The following is a 22,338-nucleotide window of genomic DNA, read 5'->3' as shown; positions in this document are numbered from 1 at the left end:
ATATGTGGTGGGTTTGTCAGGTTTTGTTTCTGCAATAAGAAACACAAAAGTGGCACTTAATATTCATTTATTCAGTCAGTGTTTGTTGTGAGCCTACTGTGGGCCAGGCATTGTTCTAGGAACTGGAGATTTAGAGATTAAAAAAAAAAAGGATCTGGGGTTCCTGGGTAGCTCAGTCGGTTACACGTCTTCCTTCAGCTCAGGTCATGATCCCGGAGTCCTGGGATCAAGCCCCACATCAGGCTCCCTGCTCAGTGGGTAGTCTGCTTCTCCCTCTCCCACTGCTCCTTCCCCTGCTCGTGCTCTCTCTCTTGCTCACTCTCTCAAATAAATAAATAAAATCTTAAAAAAAAGATCAAGTTCTTGGTCTCAGAGATCTCATATTGCAGTGATTATAAGCAGACAATAAATGAAAAGGTAAATACACATGATGTCAGATGGTGATAAATGCTATGAAGAGAAAGACGGTAGATTGAGATGGTGAATACTGGAAGAGAGTGCATGCCATTTCAGATGAGGTGGTCACAGCATGCTTGATCAGGTGATACCAGAGGAAGACCTAAAGTAAGCGAAGAAGCAAGCTGTACTAATTTCTAGAGAGTGTTCCAGACAGATAGAATAGTACATGCAAAGACTCAGAGGTGGAATGTTCCTGGTACAGAAAAAAAATAGCAGAGTCTCCACATGTAAGGTAAGTTTTGCTTGGTTAGCATGCCTTGCATTTCCATCTCTTTAAATCTTACTGGTCCTTTAAAGTATCTCTCAAGTGAAATTCCTGCAACTAAGAAGTTCCTGGAATCCCTCCAGAAAGATTTGGCTTCTCAACCCTTTGAATCCCAAGAACAACTTGGCTCCTATAACTCTATTTTACAAATTAACATTTTTGTAGATTATAAACACATATCTCGGGGCAAGACTTTGCCACAAATTTTTATAGACCTGTCTGAACCTAGTGCCCTAAAACAATCATGTCCAGGCTGCTTAGGACATCAAAGGCAGCATCTATAGCTGGTGTGAGCTTTTTAAAATTTTAAAGAGTCTGTAAGTACTCCTTCTTTATAGGTTGGTCTGGTTTGCACTTGGAAAACAAACAAGATGCCACCCTCAGTCTTCCAAAAGACATGCCGAATCTCATGCTTCGGTTAGTTATTTCTGTGTTGAAAAGAGGATAAATAGGTGGGATCTTCATTAGCAAGATCTGAGCCAACTTTCCACTCTGTAATGGTAATGTTAACCTTGGTTTATACATAAGAGTTGCCTGATACAACTTCTGTTCATGTTTCATTTTCTGTGGATTCCTGCAGCCAATGGTAGATCAAATGAAGTAGTCAGGCTGAGTTTCTAGTATCTTTGTTCCTTCTGTCACCACAAAAAAACAAAACAAAAACAAAACAAAAACAAAAAAACTTTGTTTCTCACACATCTGGAATCGTAGCACATTCCCTAGATCCACCAAGTGTGTTCATCTAGGTCTCAACTTGCAAAGTCTATTTTAACTTTTTTTAAATTTATACAAAGGGAACCCTGGTTAAAGTATGGTAGAGAATTTCTATTCTAGCGAATATCATATCTCATATCTTATAATGTAGATATTATAAGATATTATAATTATAAGATACTATAATGCAGTATCTTACATCATAACTTCAGCAATATATGTGACTTTCAAAAAGGATTTCAAAAATAGGTTGTCCTGTGTTTAAAAGGAAACAGAGCAGGCAGCCACATTAAAAACTAAATGCCAAACAAAAAACAAAAGACAAACTAAATGCCAGGGAATGGTCATATTTAAAGCATGAAATCTATGGAATATAACAGCAACCCTTACCTCTCACTCATGCAGAACTAACAACACTTCCTCATGTCAAGTGGCTCATTTTGAACCTCATTTTAATCTTTCAAGACTTGACCCATTCATTGGACACACAAATGCAGATGTCTGCCATCTAGTGGCAAAAATCAGTATCAGCAGCCTAGTTTTTCTAGAAAACACTCAATGTTTTTTTGAGAAAAATTCAATCTAAGCCCTAACTTTAAAAGGTAGGGGGGAAAAAAAAAACCTTAAAAAAAGGTAGGGGAAAAGTAAAGCAGAGGAAGGTCACATATCTAACTGGCCATTCTGTTCTAATACCCATATCTCTCTGATCTTGACACCAAGTTAGGGGAGGCTTGTTTAGAACCCCTTGGGAATAGTATTCTAGCTCCTACGGATTTTCACAAAGATAGAAGTTCCTTGAAGGCAGCATGTTGCCCTGTTTATTCATCCCTTTAGCTCTAGCACCTAGAATAGTGACTGAAACAATTCAGGAACTTAGTAAATTTAAGGAACTGACCAATGGCCAGCAGAGGAACAGACCAGACTATGGGTTGCCTACCATAGGAATTTCTAAAACTCTAAAGAACAGAGTGACTGATAATTTTGTTTAATTCTCTTAAAAATTAATATAATACTTTAAATTTGTGAAATACTATTAATTGTATTATCCATGCTTTTTAGAACTTATTTCTAGATCTATATAGAACACCCTTAAATCAATGAGCAGAACTAATCTATGCCGATTTTTATGAATATTCATAATAACTGAATTATTATGCACATACACAGCAGTTCTAGACTATTCTATCTCACTTTCCTGACACTATGTTCTTCATATCAATAATATATGTGATATACTTGCTCAGAAAGGTAATCCTTAAATATAGCAACACACACATGCAAAAAATATGGTCTGCTCATCATAGCTACATAATATAATCAAGAAACAAAGAAAAAAATCATTGAGGACTGCCTATATTTGAGATAAGAACTTCTATTTTAATACCACCTATGAACACATATCCATATTAAAAAAACAATATATTTAGATACAATGAAGTATATTTGATGGAAAGAGTTTCATCTTATTTCTACACCTGAGATCTCAGTCCTTGCTCGATTGTGTTTAAGTTCCAGTGGAAAAGAGCACTCCACCCTTCCTCAAAGCCGGAGAAACACCCTAAATTGAATATGACTCATCTTACCAGAGAGAACAGCCTAAGATAATGTACCCCTTGCCAACCCGGCTACTCAGAAAAAAACAGAAAATGTTTCTCACTCGATCTTTATCTCTGTCTCTCTCTCTCTCTCTCACTGTTAATCTTCAATTAGTGAGTCTTAAAATTTAGTAAGCAGAAGTATCGTTCGAGATATTTATTTAAAATGCAGACTGACAGAACCTGACCCTATTCTGATTCAGCTGGTCTGGTTTCAATCCCCAAGACTGCATTTCTAACAAACACCCCAGATGATTCTGGTGCACTTGATCTTGGGCTTTGTATGGCTTTAGATACATCACTATTAATTTTTATTTTTTTACCAATCATCTTTTATTGGGTATTAATTCTTCTTCTATTTATTTGAGAGGGAGAGCATTGAGCTGTATAAGCTGGGGGAAGGAAGGGGCAGAGGGACAAGCAGACTCCCCACTGAGCAGGGAGCAGGGGCTCCATCCCTGAACCCCGAGATCATGACCTGAGCTGAAAGTAGACATTTAACCGACAGAGACACCCAAGCGTCCTGAAACATCACCATTTCTTTTTTTTTTTTTTAAGATTTTTGTATTTTTTCATTTGAGACACAGAGATACAGAGAGAGAGAGAGAGAGCATGAGCAGGGGGAGAAGCAGAGGGAGGGGGAGAAGCAGACTCCCTGCGGAGCAGGAAGCCCGATGTGGGGCTCGATCCCAAGCCCCTGGGATCATGACCTGAGTTGAAGGCAGACGCTTAACCACCTGAGCCACCCAGGTGCCCCAACATCACCATTTCTAAATGTTTCTGGTGGTTACAAGAATCCTTCAGGAGACTGGCTACTTATGATGATCAACCAATAATGACCACTTCAGAAGTACAATTAGCATTAGTTGGTGAGAGGAGCCATATTTGGAGGCTGTTATCCGAAAGGACTGTGCCTCTCAAAATGTTAGGGTCACCAGTGTAACCATGTATCTACACAGACAACCCTCCGGGCAAGGAAAAGTCCATTACGTTCTGTATGATACTCATCAAGAACTGCTTACTGTTTATTAATATATAAACTATTTTGTCGTTATCAAGATACACTGAAAACTGCTAACACTCATATTTAATTTTCCTCCCCAAAAGGAGTAATAAGAGAGAATTCACTCAACAACAAATGCATAATGAGAGCCGATTATGTGCCAAGGACTGTGTTTGGTCCACAGGATCTATCAATGAAAAAAACATAACATAAAAATCTCTGCCCATACAGGGGCAGATTTCGTGAGCTTCTCATTCAGAGTTTACACCATAAAGTCCTAGGTATAGAAAAATAAATAATGGTGGCTCCTGATGAGATGCTCAAAATCTAAAGGAAAAGCCCGTTATTTACATAATTTAGTTCTAGTGCAAACAAGTAGAGCAAATGTTACAGCAGACACAGGAACAATAGAGTCAAGGGGCTCGAGGATTGAAAAGGTGAGGTTTCTCTGGGAAGGGGGGTCTGCAGTATCTGTGGGCCGGCTCACACTCAGAGCAGGGCTGGCAGCTCCGGAAGCATGGGGGAGTCTGGATGAAAACCTGGAGGCGGCAGAATGGAGGACCACGCAAGGACCCTCCAGCAGGTCGACGGGGCCGTACTGCCACAGCAGAGGGAGGTAAGGAGGATGGAACTGACATTTGTGTAGGGATTCTGAGCAAAAATGTAATGACAGAATAGGGAAAAGCAAAAGCAGACAGAAAGCAGGAAGACGCGTGTTCCCCCCATGAGGACTGTGGGAGGGGGAGGTGGGAAATGCCCGCCTCAAGGAAGAGGCAGTGGGACAAGGAGGGAAGGAATGGATGGGGCAGCTCAGGAAAACCCATTAAGATGAAGAGACTGTGTGAGAACAGTATTATGTCTCACTCGTACAAATCGAGGACATACAGATTCAGAAGGTTCGAGTCTGAGATTCCAGGGTGACTGTGATGCAATCAATCAATACAGGAAAAACAGGAGGCATGGTTTATTTTGAGGACAGGTGATGGGTTGCAATGTCCAAATGGAACATTAGAGGTGACCGGGTGATATTCTTTGTGGAAATGTCCAACAGAGCGCCAGAAACGATGTCCCACACTCAAGGGAAGAGAATTGGTCGGCCGTCACCAAAGCCCAAGGGCAGCTGAGATCTCCAAGGGAAGAAGGTAGACAGAGAGTAGGCAAGATGACTCCTGGGAAGAGATTCAGCACGGAAGAACACAGAAACCCAGACGTGGAGTCCGAAGACCCGGGCTTATTAAGTCTCTGGCCTTGGGTGAATCACTCAACGTCTTGGGACCTCGGTTTCCTCAAATATGACTTAAGATGTAGAAATGTCCTCCATATAATTTCACTAACTTGGACCACAGGTGTCTCATTCATCTACAAGCGTTAACCACTTCTTGCCTGCTATTGTCCTTCCAGGTTTTTTCTTCACGAGACAAAACCAGCTTCACTGACAACTGGAGGTTCCCCAAGCGGACTCCACCCCTCCCACTACCCAGGCAAATGACCTTCCAGAATTCTACCCCAAAACTGATTCTTCAAAAATTGAGGAATATGGTAGTAGTAGCATTCATCTTTATTAAGAGTTGTCTCTCCAAAACTCTTAGAGGAATTTTGATTTTGAGTTCTAGAAGAATTTTCTTCTCAACAAATACCTTATACTGTGCATTCACTTACTGACACTCTAAGACACAGTACATATGACCTTTTGTTTTCTCTTGGCACTTCTCCCTAATTTGCAGTTTTGTTAAATATACAAAATTATTTTGTTAGATCTTTGTTAAAGATTTTCTGGATCTTAGATTCATTCATGAAACAAAAACTAATATACGTATATACATGTATGTTAGATAAACAAATATTGTCCACATTCAGAATTCAAAATGAATCATCTGCTCTTAACAGATTTAAAGTAAGTTTAAATTTCAATATAAAATTCTGCTATCCAAAAGTACTTGTCATCAAACATGATGATCGTAATCTGGCATCAAACATGAGTGACCATTGTTTCTCCACCAGTCCACCGGCCAACATTAGCCTGAAGGTATGAGAATAACTTGTGCCTACTGGGGCAGTATTATGTCTTACTCTTATAACTCCAAAATGTCTAATCCTGGGGGCAGAGAAAGTGCTGAATTTAAACACGCTTAACTGATCAGAATTTCAAAGCAAATGTATTTCCATACTGCTGGACCATTTTAAGTGGATTGATTTTTATGCCATGAAATCAGTAGATCTTATGGACTACGTTGCAGATTTTAAAAAATAGGGAGGTAGATTTACATTTAAAGTCAGGTCACAAACATCTATTATTATCTCAGTTTTGTATAAAGTAGATGAGAGGATGTATATAGGAAAATATCAGAGGACTGGAGTGCCTGGCTGGCTTAGTCAGGAGAGCATGTGACTCTTGACCTCGGGGTCATGAGTCCAAGCCCCACACTGGGTATAGAGCTTACTTTAAAAAAGTTTCAGAGGTTCATGCATCAAATTGTTAACCGTAGTTTTCTTATGGGGCACTGGGTCATGACAGACTTTTACTTTTGACATCACATATATTGTTGTAATGTTTGCTTTTTAGTATAACCTCTATTACTTTCATAAAAAGAAAGCAGCCGATACACTATATTTACATATTTTATATGTTGATGAGTATACTGAGCATTTACAGGAAGACTCCGGATAGGGTCCTTTAGGGCAATCAAGGACAAATGAGACATAGCATCTTCAAGGACTTCACACTCCAGTGTTTGAAATAATTTACACACACACAAGAGTAAATGTGACCAGTGATGAAACTGAGAATCTGATAAAGTACTAAAAGATGAATTCATAGTAAGAAATGTCAGTTCAAGCAGTCCTTGACAAATTGCTAAAATCTGGGCCCATGAGGATGTGGAAGAAAGGGCATTCTATGCAGCATAAGAACACATGAAAGTCATGAAAATGGCAGAGCATACACAGAACAGCAAGCGCTAAGGGTAAAGTGAAAAGTGATCTTGAGACTTGGAATTGAATTTAAAATGTAAATCCAAGCTACGGAACAAGTCAAATGCTAGTTGAACGCTGATGTAATAGATTTAATTGTCATTCAGTAATAATAGAAGGGGACATCAAAGAAGTTTTCTGAGAAGAGGAGAAAAAAATGACCAGATTGGGTCTTCAATAAAAGTGATCTGTATCAAATGGATTAGAAGAAGAGGGCATAGTCAGTGAAATCATCTGGAAAGCTCAGAGACCGTGTGAGAAAGGTGTACAGAAGGCAGGACTCACATCAGCATCCCCATCACCTGGGCTTGTTAGAAATGCAGATTCTCAGGCCTCAGCCCAGACCTCCTGATTCACAGTCTGCCTTTTACCAAGTTCTCTATGTGATCTGAATGCACACTAAAGTTGGAAAAGCAATAAATCAAGGTGCTGGTAAGAGGAAAGAAAAGAAGCCAAGAGGTTTGAGCTATTACTTGGTTGAATTATTACAATTTGGCATCTGACTAAATGTGGGAGGCAGTGGAAGAGAATAAATCAAGATTACTCAGAAATGTTGAGCTGTAGGATGGTCGGTCATGCTATTCATAGAAATAGGAAACCCCAGGAGAGCAAGATGAGGAGGAAACAGATGAAGGCTGTGCGGTCCAGCCAGCTCATGGAAATGCTCCTTCCAGAAGCCAAGCCGGGCCTGGAGATCATGAAATGGGTGTGATCCACACTGAGGACACTGGAAGGCATAAAACTAAACGCACTTACAAAAGGAGGAGGGGGTGAGAAAGGCATGGGGGTCAACTGAGGAGAAATTGTTAGCCTTGAGCTGCTCAGGAGATGAGGTGGGGAAGCTGGGAGGAGGCAGAAGAGCCCCAGGGGAGGAGAGCCAGGGAAGCATGAGGCTTTGAAAATAAGGGGAGGGGGAAGGTGTTGCTAAGAGAGTAAAGGGGACACCTGGGGAAGGACTACTTGTTTTGTGACTAAGAGGTCACAGGTGACTTTTGGCAGAGTGGCTTTTGTGAACCTGGTGAGGATGAAAGTCAGAGAGCCAAAGGTTAGGGTCAGAGGGTAGTGAAATTGGGTGTGTGTGTGGGGGGAGGGTTGGATCTTAGGCATCCAGTGCAAATAAAAAGATTAAGAATAAAGGTGAAAATTTCAAAGGGGCATAAAAGACCAGGTTGAATTAAACTGTTGAACTTTAAGGATTTTCTTCTAGAAGAAAGATCAGAAGTATTTTCTTCATAATTCTCAGAATTATTAGGAGGGCAAACAAGCACAGTAAGAATTAGATTTTTGGCTCAATGTAAGGAGGATCTGCTTCTCACTGCTCTCTGAAAAAGGAATAGGCTGCCTTGCGAGCATTAATTTCTCAAAGCCTACAGACCACACAATTCAATGGGGAATCATAAAGTAGAATGTTGTTCATCGATGACATTTGTAGCGGGCTGAACGGTGGCCTCTTAAAATATATGTCCACGTCCTAATTCCCAAAACCTGCAAATATTACCTTATATGGTAAAAGATGTGATAGTTAAGGCTTTTGGAAGGAGGAGCTTATCCTGGAATCACATGTATTCTTATAAGACGGGCACACAGAGAAGGCGACACACAGACAGAAAAAGAGGAGGCAATGTGACCACAGAGGCAGAGACTAGAGGCGGCACAAGTCAAGGAATGTAGACTGCGATCGGAAGCTGCAGATGACAAGGAAGGACTCTCCTCAGGAGTCTTGGGAGGAATTGTGCACCTGCCCACACTTTGATTTCAGACTTCCAGGCTCCAGAATTAGGAGAGAATATATTTCTTCTGTTTTAAGCCATGGGAAATCAATGCGGCACTTAACACCACCTTCCAAGTCTTAGATTTCTGGAGCTGCTCTCAACTCATGCAGATCATAAGCTCCTGGAAGGCACAGCTGTGGTTCACTCTCTTGTGAATCCAAAAAAGGATGTCTGTGGTTCCTGGCACATTAGGTAACACTGAACACTGTCGGGGAGATTTACCACAGAAATATACACTCACATGTGTAAGTGAAAAGGAGAGATGGATACACAGACACAGAGAGACAGTAGATAAATGATAGATAGATAGATAGATAGATAGATAGATAGATAGATAGATAGAAAGGCAGGCAGATGGATAGACTCATTCTACTCAGGCAAGTAAATTAAAATTTAGTTATACTCTCATGAAGTTAACTTCATAAATACAACCTGGGTTATCCTTGACTGTCACATTTACTCTTAAAGATTGTACAACCGGAATTTGGAGGAAGGACATCCATATGGCTTGTAGTCGCTTAAATTTTCAGTTTTTCACAATTAAATGAACTAAAGAGCTTAAAATAATTTATCACAAGAAAAGCAGAAGGATAGCTGCACTCAAGGAAAGTTGAAAAAGGTTGGCTGGGGATTTTGGGGTAAGGAAGGCAGAAAGGAGGACTCGATATGAAGGACTATTGTGGCAATTCCAGTTTTCCCAAATGTCTCCCTTCCCACAAGATCATGTACATAGCAATGTGTTATTATCATGTGAGGAATCACAGCAAACAAGACAGGAGAATCTCCTCATCCATTTTATGTATGAGAACTTCTTTTCAATGCAGACAATTTGAGGGATCTCCACATGAGAAATTGTGCATTTAGACTACTATGAAGTTAAAAAAAAAAACTGAAAATCACAAAAAAATTACTGTGTTCAATGAACACTTCTCAGTGAATTCACATAGATATAGATAGATACATAGATGCATAGAACCCAGCAATATTTGAAATTTGTATGGATTCTTGGAGTCTGCCAAATACAACTGGATTGGGATCCATGGGAAATAAGAGCTGTCTAGATGAAACTCCAAACGGCTGTGGGCAAGAAGTGGTTCTTAGCTGAGCAGTAACTGGGTTTCTCTCCAGACTGGGTCCCCTGGGCAATTCCAGGGGAACCTGCTCCAAAGTGATAAGTTAAAAAAGAAAAAATGGACAAAGGCTGTCAGTGGATCCGTTTTCCTAAAGCTCATTGGTAGGATATTCTGGTATGAATCTAATTCTTGGGGCCATAGCTACCTGTGATAAAATAGAAGGCTTTAGCAGAAGAACACCTCACAACCATAAATGCATGGTCCTCTGCAGTAGACATCTGGTAGCCCCATCCTCTCTGAAACAGGCTGGTAATATTTTACTTTGGCTTAATCATACCTGAATTTTATCTGAACAGCAGTAGTTGGAGGATATCCTGCCTGACCCAGGAGGTCTATACTAACACTATTTCCTGCAGTAGAGGTGACTGAAGGTAGAATATGTCATGGCTCAGCTGGTGTGCCAGATTTCAAGGGAACACTGGGGACAGGAAATAAGCTAGGGCTAGGCTAGAACAAATGACCTAATGAAGAATTAATTCTGTAGTGGATAGTCAGCAACTCAAATTACAGTGGCCAGGAGGAGTGTGGAGAACTGAGATTTGATCCTGCCAACAATGACACACAAGGAGACTTTATTTGTCAAGTGGAACTTGGCAGCACAGGTCTCCAGGCGCGAATGATACACTGTCAGGAGGGTGGCTGTGCCTTAGGCCCAGGGGGTTCGTCCACGTTGGGGTTGCATCAGAGACTGAGAAGAGAAAGAATGTAGTCTTGCTCCTGGAGAGAAGTTCTTGGCAAGGGTGAGGCTCACTGCCAAGGTCATCGCTCAAAGTCCTTCCATTTTTTCCCATCATTGTTTCTCCTCAAAGTGTTCATATTCCAGCCAGCTTTGGGATGAGATGGCACGATCAGTGAGAAGAAGATGGCAGTAGCTTAAATATCCCTTCTGTTGGCTTGCTGTCACCACCAGTGGATCCCAGGACTGTGTCAACGTGGGGAGCTGCAGCCTCGGCAGAGAAAAGTCTAAGAAGGTGCATGCCAGCCAGAGTACTTGGCCTTCAGGAGTGGATGAGCAGGGAGTTTCAACAGGTGGGACAGCAAAACTGCCAGCCTGCACGGGAGAGCCTGCCAGAGGCTGGGGAGTCTACAAGCTGCCAAAACGTGTGGACAGAGAGGAACACAAGGCAGCCAACTACTGAGCCAGAGAGACACCTGCACTCTGGCTCTCTGTGCCCCACGTCAAATCATATTAAGGGTCTAAATCATGCGCCACATTTAATAGTGCTTTAGAGATTGTTCAAAAATCACTTTCACACGCATCATGGCTTCGGACCCTCAAAAGCACTCTGCACTGTGCACAGGGCAACTACTGTCCCCTCCACTTGCATGCTGGGGAAGAAACGCTGGGGGAGGAAACACAGTTTTCTTGTAAACACAATTTTCTTGTAAGGCCCATTGTGATTCAATATTTTCAACAGCTTCACTGCAACAAAACTGTCTTTATTTCCTTGTTTGAAGGCAATGCTAATGCAGATCTACCCTGCCCAGGATGTGCACCTTTTAGGGAATGGAAAATTCTAAGGGAGCCCTCCAGACGCAAATGTGGGGTTATAATTGAATGGGGGTGCCTTTGGCATCTGTACAGACTTTCTGTGGAGTGCTGGTTGAGGAAGAAGGGCCAAGACTACTGATTTAGGATTCAGAGAGCCTACTTTTAATTTGATCTGAACAGGGACCACTTGCTTAATGGAAAAGATAGAGCCCGTCAGACATGAGAAATTAACTTCCGATTTGACAGGCTTTGCCTCTTGTCCAATTCATTAGATGATCTCTTCAGCTTTCTCCCTTAAAATCAAAACTTTCCACTGAGGCTGCAATTCTATCCCAAAGTTCTGTTACGACTGATAACTAGGATAGGGATTCCACTGGACTAAATGAGATTGACAGGTAAAAAGTCCTGTGGAACATTTCACTGCCATCACACCTAGGGGAGCACACATTCAAGGATTAAGCATAAGGCACAATTTACTATGCTGATTAATTTTTTTAAATAACCATGGTAGAGGCATTTGATTAATTTTTTTATTGGAGTCATGTATGTCTTTTTGATATTCTCCTGCAAGAAAAACATATTTTAAATTCACAAACATATTGTATAAAACAAAACATTTCCAGTTACTCACTGAATACTTCAGAACCACAAGGTGAGGATAATGCTATGGGTCACAATATATTAGGACATAAAATTAGGTTCCACAAGTGAAGGACAGATGCATCTCTCTGCATACCCCGTCAGGGACTCCATCTTCATATGATTCACAATTCATTCATCTCATATCTGAAGTGCCACTCTACCACAGCTGTTCTCGACATAAACTGCCCTGCATTGCAAAGAAGACCCAGTTTCTTAATAGTTACACTGACAGTGTCCAGGCCATTTAGGAGTAGGCAAGTAATTCTTCCAATGTTAACAACTTTGTTAGACAAGAACAGTACGTTGGCTCGGGAAATGGTAGAGGAAATTTTAGGTAAAAATATGAACAAAATTATTACTTTATAATTTGCAAATACACAAGGGAACTTTGTTTTTATTTACATCATTTAATTTTCTTTCTATTAAATTTACTGGTGTGGATTCAAGAAATTCTAGTTTTGTGAATTTTATGTTTTTTTTTCCCCCAGGCTCATTTTCAACAGGTTGCCTGTAATTAAAAGCTAAAATACCATTAAAAGAAAATTCACATTATTACACACCATAGCTTAAACAATACACTTTCTTTCTGTAAGAAAGTAAATCATTTGTCTTTATAAGGAAAAGAAAATGGGTGCATCCTCAAGAACTCAGCATGCCTAAGTCATCCTCAGAAATAAATAATACTTTTGAAGTGCTATTTTCCCTTTTTTTCCCCAAAAAGAAAAATAAGATAATGCGCATTCTTACATTTCTCTAAACTTTAAAGTTTCCTAAATAAGTTTAAATGTAGGTTTAATGCAGAATTACTCTTACAACACTCTCATTCTTTCTCTATATGTTGACAAATTCCACACACGTTTTCCCTTTTCCCAAATTACACTTTTCTCTTACAATGATCTTCCATGCAAAAGGTATACATTGTCAAAGATTTTTTCATAACCTTTTTATCTCATTTTCTTTTTCAAATATCAAGTCTATTTGAATAAATATTTGCTGTGATTTAAATAAACGGCATTTCAATATGACTATTTTCATATTAAACTCAATCTTATAGCACCCCACCCAGCTTATAGAAACAGTCTAAATCAGACCTGCAACATAATTAATTTTAAGTTAGTAATTTAAGATAAAGTTATAGTTCCATATGGAAACCCATTTAAAAATAACATGGTTTCTAACTCAAGGATAGCTAATTATACATTAAGCTAATTGAGATAAACCATGTAAACAAAATCTCAAGATAGGCTATTCAGTGATAGGAGTGTATGATCTAAACCACAATTCTGTGTCATGTGGAATGCATACTGGAAAGGCAGACATATTCTATGTATTCTTCGCAATACCAGCTCCCATAACAAGAGGGTGCACCCAACGCCATATCTCTCCCACCACATTTGGAACAGAAAGACCTTAATACGTGACTGTCACAGTCTTGTCTTTATGGACATATTTGTTCTAGGTTCAGCTCTCCCCTTTCTTAAGTATATATTCTTAGGCAGGGTCTCTTTCTTAAGTAAATACAGGAGCATTGTTTTAAACACAGGAAATAGTGATGAATGTTTCATGCAATTTAATGATCTCACAATATGAAATTATTTGGGACTACATAATCAACAAATACACTTTTTTAAAAAAAGATTATTTTTCACACAGTAACCCGGAAAGACCCCAAATGGGGAATTAGGCTATCTGTTTTGTTGTAACTCAGAGGCCAAGAGAGAAATGAAAGGTCTATGCAAAGCATACAGTGACATAACCAGTGTCCTTAACAACATAAACCCTCGGATAAATACATTTACCTCCTAAGAAGAGCCATCCTTTTTACATCGCAACACAGCCCGAGGGAAGCATACCCTTACAGCCATCAGACAGGTTCAAACAACACTTGCAGACCAATGAATGTTTCCATTCTTGTAATTTGTCCATATGGATGCAATTCCCAAACCCCTGCTTCCTCTACCACTTCCAACCTGCGTGCTAGGAGAGTTGCACACACGCACACCGAAAAGGATCACAATTAAAACACGCACAGCGCGAAAAAGACAAGTGAATCTTGCTGCTCGAGTCAACTGCCACCCCCCCACGTCGTTTAAAAACACGTAGAAATTAACCCAGCTGTAAGGAGGCTGTTCTGGGGGAGGGTTCCAGAGAGGAGATCCGGTGCAATCCAACGGCCGTCGCTCCGCGAGTGTAGACTCTCTCTGGATCAGTAAAGATGCGCACCCGGGCTACCCACCTTCGCCCAGGTGTTACACTAAGTGTCAAATTTGCCTCTTCGCCCCCTGAAATGCAATCCGAACAAGCCACCCCGTTTCGAGGTTGGCGAGTGCCTGTCTTAGCCTTCTTAAAAGCGGTAGGAAATCATATGAGAGAAGCCACGCACGCACAGCACACACGCGCGCGCACACAGGCACACACCAAGCCGAGTAGTTCCTCCGGTCCGGACACTTCGTGCCTCAGATCCGGCATTCCGGAGACAGAGAATCCAAGCGGAGGAGAGCCGGGTGGGGCGTCCCCCGCTCTCTCCGGGCCACCGCTCCTGTTAACTCCCGTCATTTTCCCGGCACTTGCTGTGACCCCGCATTCCCCACCCTCGGTCCCAGGCTCCAACTCCGCACACGATCGCGCTCTCTCTAGGTTCAAGTTCCCACCACCACCACCCCGAATCGACAGACCAGCTCTCTCCACCCTCCCCAGTACCCTCTTTGCATTCCCCAAAGCAAAGACATTTCCTACCCGGGCCGAAAACTTTTTCCTCCCTTCGCAACGCGATCAGGCAAGAAACAGGATCAGCCGCTACCGCCACCCGCTTCGCCCAGCGCCCGGGTGGCGAGCACCGTCTTTACCTGGCCGCTGCGCTCCAGGTGACCGTCCCACGGCGGTCGCCCGCGCCTCCCCGACACGCGGGGGGCGCCCGGTCCGCTGTCCCTTAGTCGCCTCCTGCTCGGCGCTCAGGGAGCGAGTGTCCTAGGACAGCCCGCCCATGCCCGGAGCCGCCCTTCGGTTCATTGCGCGTCTTTGCAGAAGCGAGGCTGCCGCCGGCGAACTCACAAGGAGCGTGGGATCCGGATGGCACCGACTTGCCCCGCGGTGTGCGCTCCCGGGTCCGAGAGCGCTCCGCCCGCGGGCAGCTGCGGCCGCGTCACATGCCGCCTCCAGGCAGCGGCCCGGCACCTGCCCAAGCGGCAGCGCTCTTGGCTCGGCACCGCCGCCCCCGCGCCTCGGGCTCCCTGCACGCTCCGGCCCTCACTGTTCACGTCTTTTTCCCCCCCCCCTCTCTCCCTCCTCACTTTTTTCCCCTTCTTCTTTCCTTCTCCTCCTTTATCCTGTATTCTCTTTTTCCAAAAGCAGACACAAGGCGCTCCAAGTGGGAGGAGGGTCTTTTCCTCCTCACGAACTCTTCCTCTGCCTGGTGGTGGCGGTCGTGGCTACTGCTCGCCGCTCCTCCTCTTCTTCCTCCCGCGCTCCTCCTCCTCCTCCTCCTCCCAGGACTGTGAGCACGGGTGTAATGCACAAGCTGCCTGCTGGAGACCCAAACCTGCCCGGCTTCTGAGCATGCCCAGTTGCCTGGCTGGCGCCCCGCTCGGCTCCCGCGTGCGGGCTCTGCTGGCGCGCCTGGCGGGGGGCGAAGGAAGCCGGCTGTGGGAGAGCCCCGAGGCCTCCTGGCTGGCTCGCTGAGGCCCCGCGTGTCCCCAGCTTGTGTGCCCCCGGTACTTTAAGGGCAGATTTTTGTTGGTCAGTTAGTTTCGCTGCGTTCTCTTCTAAATTGCTTTGCTTGGACTGCTTAGAAGGATTGAAAGGAAGTGGATTCTTGGGCGCAACTTATCGCTGAAAGAACCCCGGATCAGTTACAATAAACGACACTGTTGAGAACCTTTCCTTAGAAAGCAACCTGAGGCTTTTTTTTTTTTTTTTTTTTTTGCTAGAGTCTCTTCATGCAGAACAATGTAATAGAGAGAGAACGACCTGGCTTTTCCTCCTCCAGAAGTTGACACCTTAGGAGTAAAAGAGAAACATGCATTTAAAAAGACGCACGCGCGCGCGCGCGCACACACGCTTTTTTTGAATCAGAAGATAAAAGATACAACCTTGCTAGCCAGGCTTTTACATTTTATATGCAATTCAAGAGGAATGAGAAGCTACAAAGAGAGAAAGAAGGAAAGAAAAAGGGAGAAGAAGGAAGTGGGGAGAGAGGAGTAATGTCTTACTATACTACTTTCAGCTAACTAAATAAGGAAAAAGTGGAAAGATGCCAAAGTTGCAGAGATACCAACAAGGCTGCTCCACAGGGCTCTGAAGGTTTTTAAAAGATCATGTAAGGAACCATTACTGGGGAATTCCATAAGGAAGGACAAAGACAATAATGGTAACTCTGGGTGGGGGGGGGGGAGAAAAAGAGAAGTCAGAGCATAGTATGAAATGAAACTTTTATAATATGAGAAGAGGCAAAATGATTTTGTTAATCCATTTGGAGCAAGAAAATAAACAGGAAAAGAGCTCTTATTTGAGAAAATAAGTCGTGTTAAGAAAAACAGAAGTATACAAATTCCATTCTGAGTCTACATACTCTCTTCTAGGTAGAACAATCTTTAGAAGAGAAGACCCTAGACATTGCTTAGAGAAAATTAAGGTCACAATAGGAAAAATCTAGTGGGAAACCACGTGGCTACTTAAATCCAAATATCCAAGTTCAGGTGAATTACATGCAGAATACTGGAATGAATGATCGCTTCTCGGCCTTTTGGCTAAGATCAAGTGTAGAATACTGGAATGATAATAACTATTAATATAGTAGCCATCTTAAAATATATATATATATATATAGTAGCCATCTTGTTTGGACACCTCTCAGATGGAAATATAATAGTTCCCTTCATATATTTCCCTAATCTTCAAAGCAAACATTCAAAAAAGGTATTTTACCCTCATTTAATAAAGGAGAAGGACAGAAATTTAAAGGAGTAGGTAGATTGCCCATTGCGTAGCTAGTAAGATAAATTCAAATTTAAAATATCTTTTCCATTACATAAAATTGCTATTTGCCTGTGGGAATGGGAGTAGCTTTGATAATATTTGGTAAATCCATAAACAACATACAGGGGGCTAGAAGAATGGGCATATAGAAATATTCCAGTTTTTTAAAAATTTTTTATTGTTATGTTAATCACCACACATTACATCATTAGTTTTTGATGTAGTGTTCCATGATTCATTGTTTGTAACACCCAGACCAGTTTTTTTTTTTTTTAAGGTAGATTCTCTTATCTATATAGTGATTGTCATATGGATTACTGGCGATATTCTAGAGAAGATCATGAAATAAATAATTTGCCAGTAGTCTGAAAACAAAACAACTACAATTTAATGAAAATATTTTACCAGACTTGCTTCATTTTTTTCTCTTCATTAAACTTATACATGTGGCATTTCCCAATTTCAGCTAACTTTCCCATTATTTTTATGGACAAGTTAAGTGTAAATTGTATATCAACATTGAACAAACTGAAACTAACAGTTTGGACAGAGCTTCCCCAAGTGTCTTGATAAGTATATTCATGCTATTTCAGAGTAGTGTTTGATTTTGAGCTTGGTGCCCTATTGTTCAGCACATTTATCAAATTATATATATATACATAATATATGATAAATATAAATATGATAAATACATACATATTATATATGTAATTTGATAAATATACATATATGTGTATATATGAGGAAATATACATATATGAGGATAAATATACATATATACATATATACATATACATGTATATATGAGGAAAATATAAAAGGGATACTTACTAGATTTGAGAATGAACCAACTTAGGGGCAGTGATTCTTTATAAGATGCTAAAAGTCAAATCCAAAGTGTTTTTTACTTTAGATGTTGACCTAAAACAAAAAAGATAAACTAGAGATAAAATACATTTTGAAATCTTACCTTTTAGGTTTGTTTAAAAAAAAAAATAGGATGGGGTGCCTGGCTGGCTCGGTCTGTAGAGCATGAGACTCTTGATCTCAGGGTTGTGAGTTTGACTCCCACCTGGGTCTGGAGCCTACTTAAAAATAAACAAACAAAACACACACAGAGGATAAGCATAAGATTTATTCATGTATTAAATTATTAAATAAGACTTTGGGGGGCACCTGGGGGGCTCAGTTGATTAAACCTGTGCCTTCTGCTCAGGTCATGATCCCAGAGTTCTGGGATCAAGCCCCATTGCGGACTCCCTGCTCAGCGTGGAGCCTGCTTCTCCCTCTCCCTCTGCTCCTCTCTTTCTCCCAAATAAATAAAATCTTTAAAAAAAATAAATAAACCTTTGGTTATGGACAAAACAGCACACTTACCCATCTACCATAAAATAACTACAAAATCTGGACAAAATATATAATATATAAAACTACCTTTTCGGCTATTAACAGCAACCAACCCAGGGCTGCAATGCTTGAGTAAGAGGAGGCTCTGGAGGAGTCGTTCCCACCGATTATTGCCTACGGGCAATCCCCCCTTACCCCACCCTCCAGCATAAGCACCGGGGGGTCCAGTTCAAGATGGCGACACAGGGAGCTCCTAAGCTCACCTCCTCCCACAGAACCACGGAATTCAGTTACATCCGGAATCATTTCCTCCCAGAAAAGCCTTAAAACTGGCGGAGCAACCCCTTCGCGTCAGCAAAGGAGAGAGAAACCACGCGGTCGCAGGTAGGAAAGGCAAAGACTCAGTCTCACCATAAGCGCCAGCCCCTTGCCCAGACCCACAAGGGGGAGGTAATTCAAGACTTGAAGCTTCTCCCTGAGGAACCAAGGGTTCGTATTTCTCTTGGCGTACCCCAGGTTTAAGACCAGCACCTGAAGGATGAGCCCCCAAATCATGCGGCTTTGCAGACCAACGGGGTCCCCACGCAGGGGCTGCAGGGCGCTGTTGCGGACTGAGGAGCGGCTCATAAAGCCTCTGCATGCAGACTCGCCCATCCAGGGCCCAGCGCAGAAGCTGCCCTTTTGAGAAGTGCCCAGACTTCATGAGAAAGGGACTCATTTGGTAACTCTGAGGCAAGCATTGGCCTGAGCAGCAGCCGGGGCTAGCAGACTCACTAGGACGGAGCTGGGGGGCGCCATCTTCCTGCTCTCCTGCCTCCCTAAAGCCAGCACGCGTCGGGCCTTTTTTTCTTTTTTCTTTTTTTATTCTTTTTCTTTCCTGTTTTTCATTTTTCTTCTTCTTCTTTTTTTTTTTTTTAGCGGGCACCATCTTTGCAAGAGCGCCAGCCTCTTTTGCAAGAAAGTGTTTCTACCTGTCCCGTACCCCGGTTTTTATGTCTGGTGCCCCGGGTTTTTGCACATTTCTGCGAACAGTATGACGATATTGTGCCTGACACTTATTGTAGCATCTTAATACATTAAATGTTTTTGTTTCTGTTATTGTAATCTCTTGATGAAACTCGTTTTCCAGAGGTGAAAGCAGGCTCACATAGATATAAATGTCTTGTTAAATGCGACAGAGGCGAATAGATGGCAGAAGTTGGATTCATATTTAGTTTTCCATCACTCCCCCACCCCCACAACCACACAGTGATGATTTCTGCCTACAAATAATATTCTGGTGATGGGACAGTTGTACTTAAGTAAAACAAAATGAAACACAACTTTATGCTCCCATAGCTGGAGCCAATTCAAGGCTGTAGTCTTAAGTGAATAAAGTATGCTTGAGACCATCAGGACAGTATTATGTGATGGAACCGTGTGAAGGCCTCTATATAAACTTTTAAGATTCTGGCAGATGGACACAGAGATCAGCTGGCTTGTGGCCGCCCGAGACAAGCCTCATATGTAAATCCCTGTGCCACCTACCAATCTGGAGTGCCCTGTCTCTCTTTGGACTCTCTTGTCCTCTTGTAAAGAGGCTTGTTTCAAATTTCACCTGGGGAGCTCCCAAGGTTGTCTACCAACATCAGTCCCTTGGCTCAGGGAAAGGAATGTCTCTAAAAGAAAAGTGATGAATTCTATCAGGGTCACCCAAATGTGCTTTTTTCTTCTTGAGATCCTGGTCCCTGAATCTAGGAATTGAGAGCAGTTTAATGTCTTTGATTTTTTTTTTTTAGATCTACAATTTTTAGTTGTTCTCCGTGGAAAAGTTGGCTTGATTGTTATGGATGTCAATAATGGAGAGATGCATTTGAAGGCTATGTATTAAACAAGTCTAAGGACATTTTAAATGAGGAGTTATAATTGCAAAGGGGAGGCTGGAAACGAAGTTGTGTCAGTGCTTGTCAGGGACAGTGGTGTCTGACTCTCTAGTGATCAGGTCAATTTCTTGACTCTTACCTGGACTTGCTATCCTGTTCCTATATGGGTGCTTTTAGGATTAAATTTGATATATATGAAATAAAACCTCAAATTAACCTCAACATTAGATAAGATGGAGGCTTATTTAGCTCACCCTAAAAATAATCCAGAAGTATGGTAACACTGCAGTCCCCAGGGAGGCATGTTCCTTCTAGCTTTGTGCTCCAGCAGAAATTCGGAGCGATTGTCAAGATCTCTTCATGGTCTACAACAGCTGCTGGAGTTCCTATAATAATGCCTGTGCTGGAAGCAAGTAAAAGGAGGACATAGTAAGAAAAGGATGAAAGGGATGATCTCTAGCCTGGGAGAGCCACTGTAAGGTCAGAAGGATCCATCTGCCCCTTTATATCTCATTGGCAACTCCATTTGCAAGAGAGGCTATGAAATGTGGTCCTTTGTCAGAATATAATTGTGGAGTTTTGTAAATAAGAAAGACAGGGAAAGTGGATATCAGATAAAAACATTAACAATCTCTACTACATTTTCCCTTTGCTCTTAAGATTAATGTATAACATATTTTTAAGCATTTCCTTTTTCTAGCCATGACATAGTCTCTGACTCAGATAATTTTACTCACCCTTTTATAATTCTACTGTAATCTACATCATGACCTATATCACTATCTTTATAAAATATATTAATCTATATAGCTGATTACATTGTTATATATACCTATCTATAGTATCCTAAACAAACCTGATCTAAGACTGAATTCAACTTAGCTGAGAAGATACGGAAATAGCAGGTACTAAAGCATTTGCCTCTTCTAAACTGTAGGTTCCTTATAAGTAGAAAGTAAGTTTTATTATTTTACATGCTCTCAGAATTTGGTCAAAATTTAACAATAAAATATGAAAACAGTGGAATTAGTCAAAATGAATAAATGAGAACACAAGTTAATTGAGAAAGAGCAAAACATCTTTTAGGACTCCCAGAAGCTATAGAGCTTTCACTGATACTGGCAACCTGACTTATTTTATTTTTATTTATTTTTAATTTTTTTAAAGTTTTTATTTTAATTCCAGTTAGTTAACATACAGTGTTACATTAGTTTCAGGTGTATTAGCAACTTGACTTTTTTTTTTTTTTAAAGATTTTTTATTTATTTATTTGAGAGAGAGAGAATGAGAGAGAGCAAGCACATGAGAGGGGGGAGGGTCAGAGGGAGAAGCAGACTCCCTGCCGAGCAGGGAGCCCGATGCGGGACTCGATCCAGGGACTCCAGGATCATGACCTGAGCCGAAGGCAGTCGCTTAACCAACTGAGCCACCCAGGCGCCCTTTTTTTTTTTTTTTTTTAGCAACTTGACTTTTAAAACCTAATTAGCTTATTGTTTTTTAGCTCCATCTTTGTATCTTCTGCAAAAGACTGGGCATGCTTTTTAACAAGTGTATCTTTTAATACGTTTGTATGGCTACATACAAAGTTGCTTTGTTTTTTTTGTTTTTTGTTTTTTTTAAAGATTTTTATTTATTTATTTGACAGAGAGAGACACAGTGAGAGAGAGAACACAAGCAGGGGGAGTGGGAGAGGGAGAAGCAAGCTTCTGCCGAGCAGGGAGCCCGATGCGGGGCTCGATCCCAGGACCCTGGGATCATGACCTGAGCCGAAGGCAGACGCTTAACGACTGAGCCACCCAGGCGCCCAAAGTTGCTTTGCTTTTTGTGAGTGCCAGAATTAAACTTCCTTCAAACCAAAGATAATGCAAAGTACACAGACCTATGAAGTCAATTCCTTATCTCTGAACTCTCAGAGCTCAGTGAAAGCATATGGCTTCAGGATTCACAAGTACTATTGGCATTAGAACTCACCTCACATTATTCCTTCAAGTTGACTCAAGTTTTTTAACCTCCTTTAAGTCTGGTATATCTCTAAGTTGTTTCTAAGGAATTTAGATATTAAGTCTTTACCAACATTTCAACTAATTTTTCAGTTGTCAGTCCTTTTTTT

At 41.5% G+C, this 22,338-nt stretch overlaps 1 protein-coding gene and 1 pseudogene across 2 annotated transcripts in view; one reads left to right on the top strand and one right to left on the bottom strand.

Moving 5' to 3' along the window:
- CHRM3 (cholinergic receptor muscarinic 3) overlaps window positions 1-15,763 on the bottom strand; it is a 471,578-nt gene extending 455,815 nt beyond the window's left edge. The window contains exon 1 of one of the 2 annotated variants that reach the window (XR_004302521.1): window positions 14,892-15,763. The gene's annotated coding sequence lies outside the window, so the exon portion shown is untranslated. The remainder of the gene's footprint in view (window positions 1-14,891) is intronic. The other variant, XM_032430380.1, reaches the window with a different exon arrangement.
- A 1,007-nt stretch (window positions 15,764-16,770) lies between these two features.
- LOC116648469 lies at window positions 16,771-16,908 on the top strand (annotated as a pseudogene).
- Window positions 16,909-22,338: the final 5,430 nt, after the last annotated feature.

This window comes from Phoca vitulina, unplaced genomic scaffold (genome assembly GCF_004348235.1).
Source record: "Phoca vitulina isolate PV1807 unplaced genomic scaffold, GSC_HSeal_1.0 scaffold43, whole genome shotgun sequence".
NCBI classification, from domain to species: Eukaryota; Metazoa; Chordata; class Mammalia; order Carnivora; family Phocidae; genus Phoca; species Phoca vitulina.
Note: the sequence above shows the minus strand (reverse complement) of the source record. Positions and strands in the feature narration are given on the sequence as shown.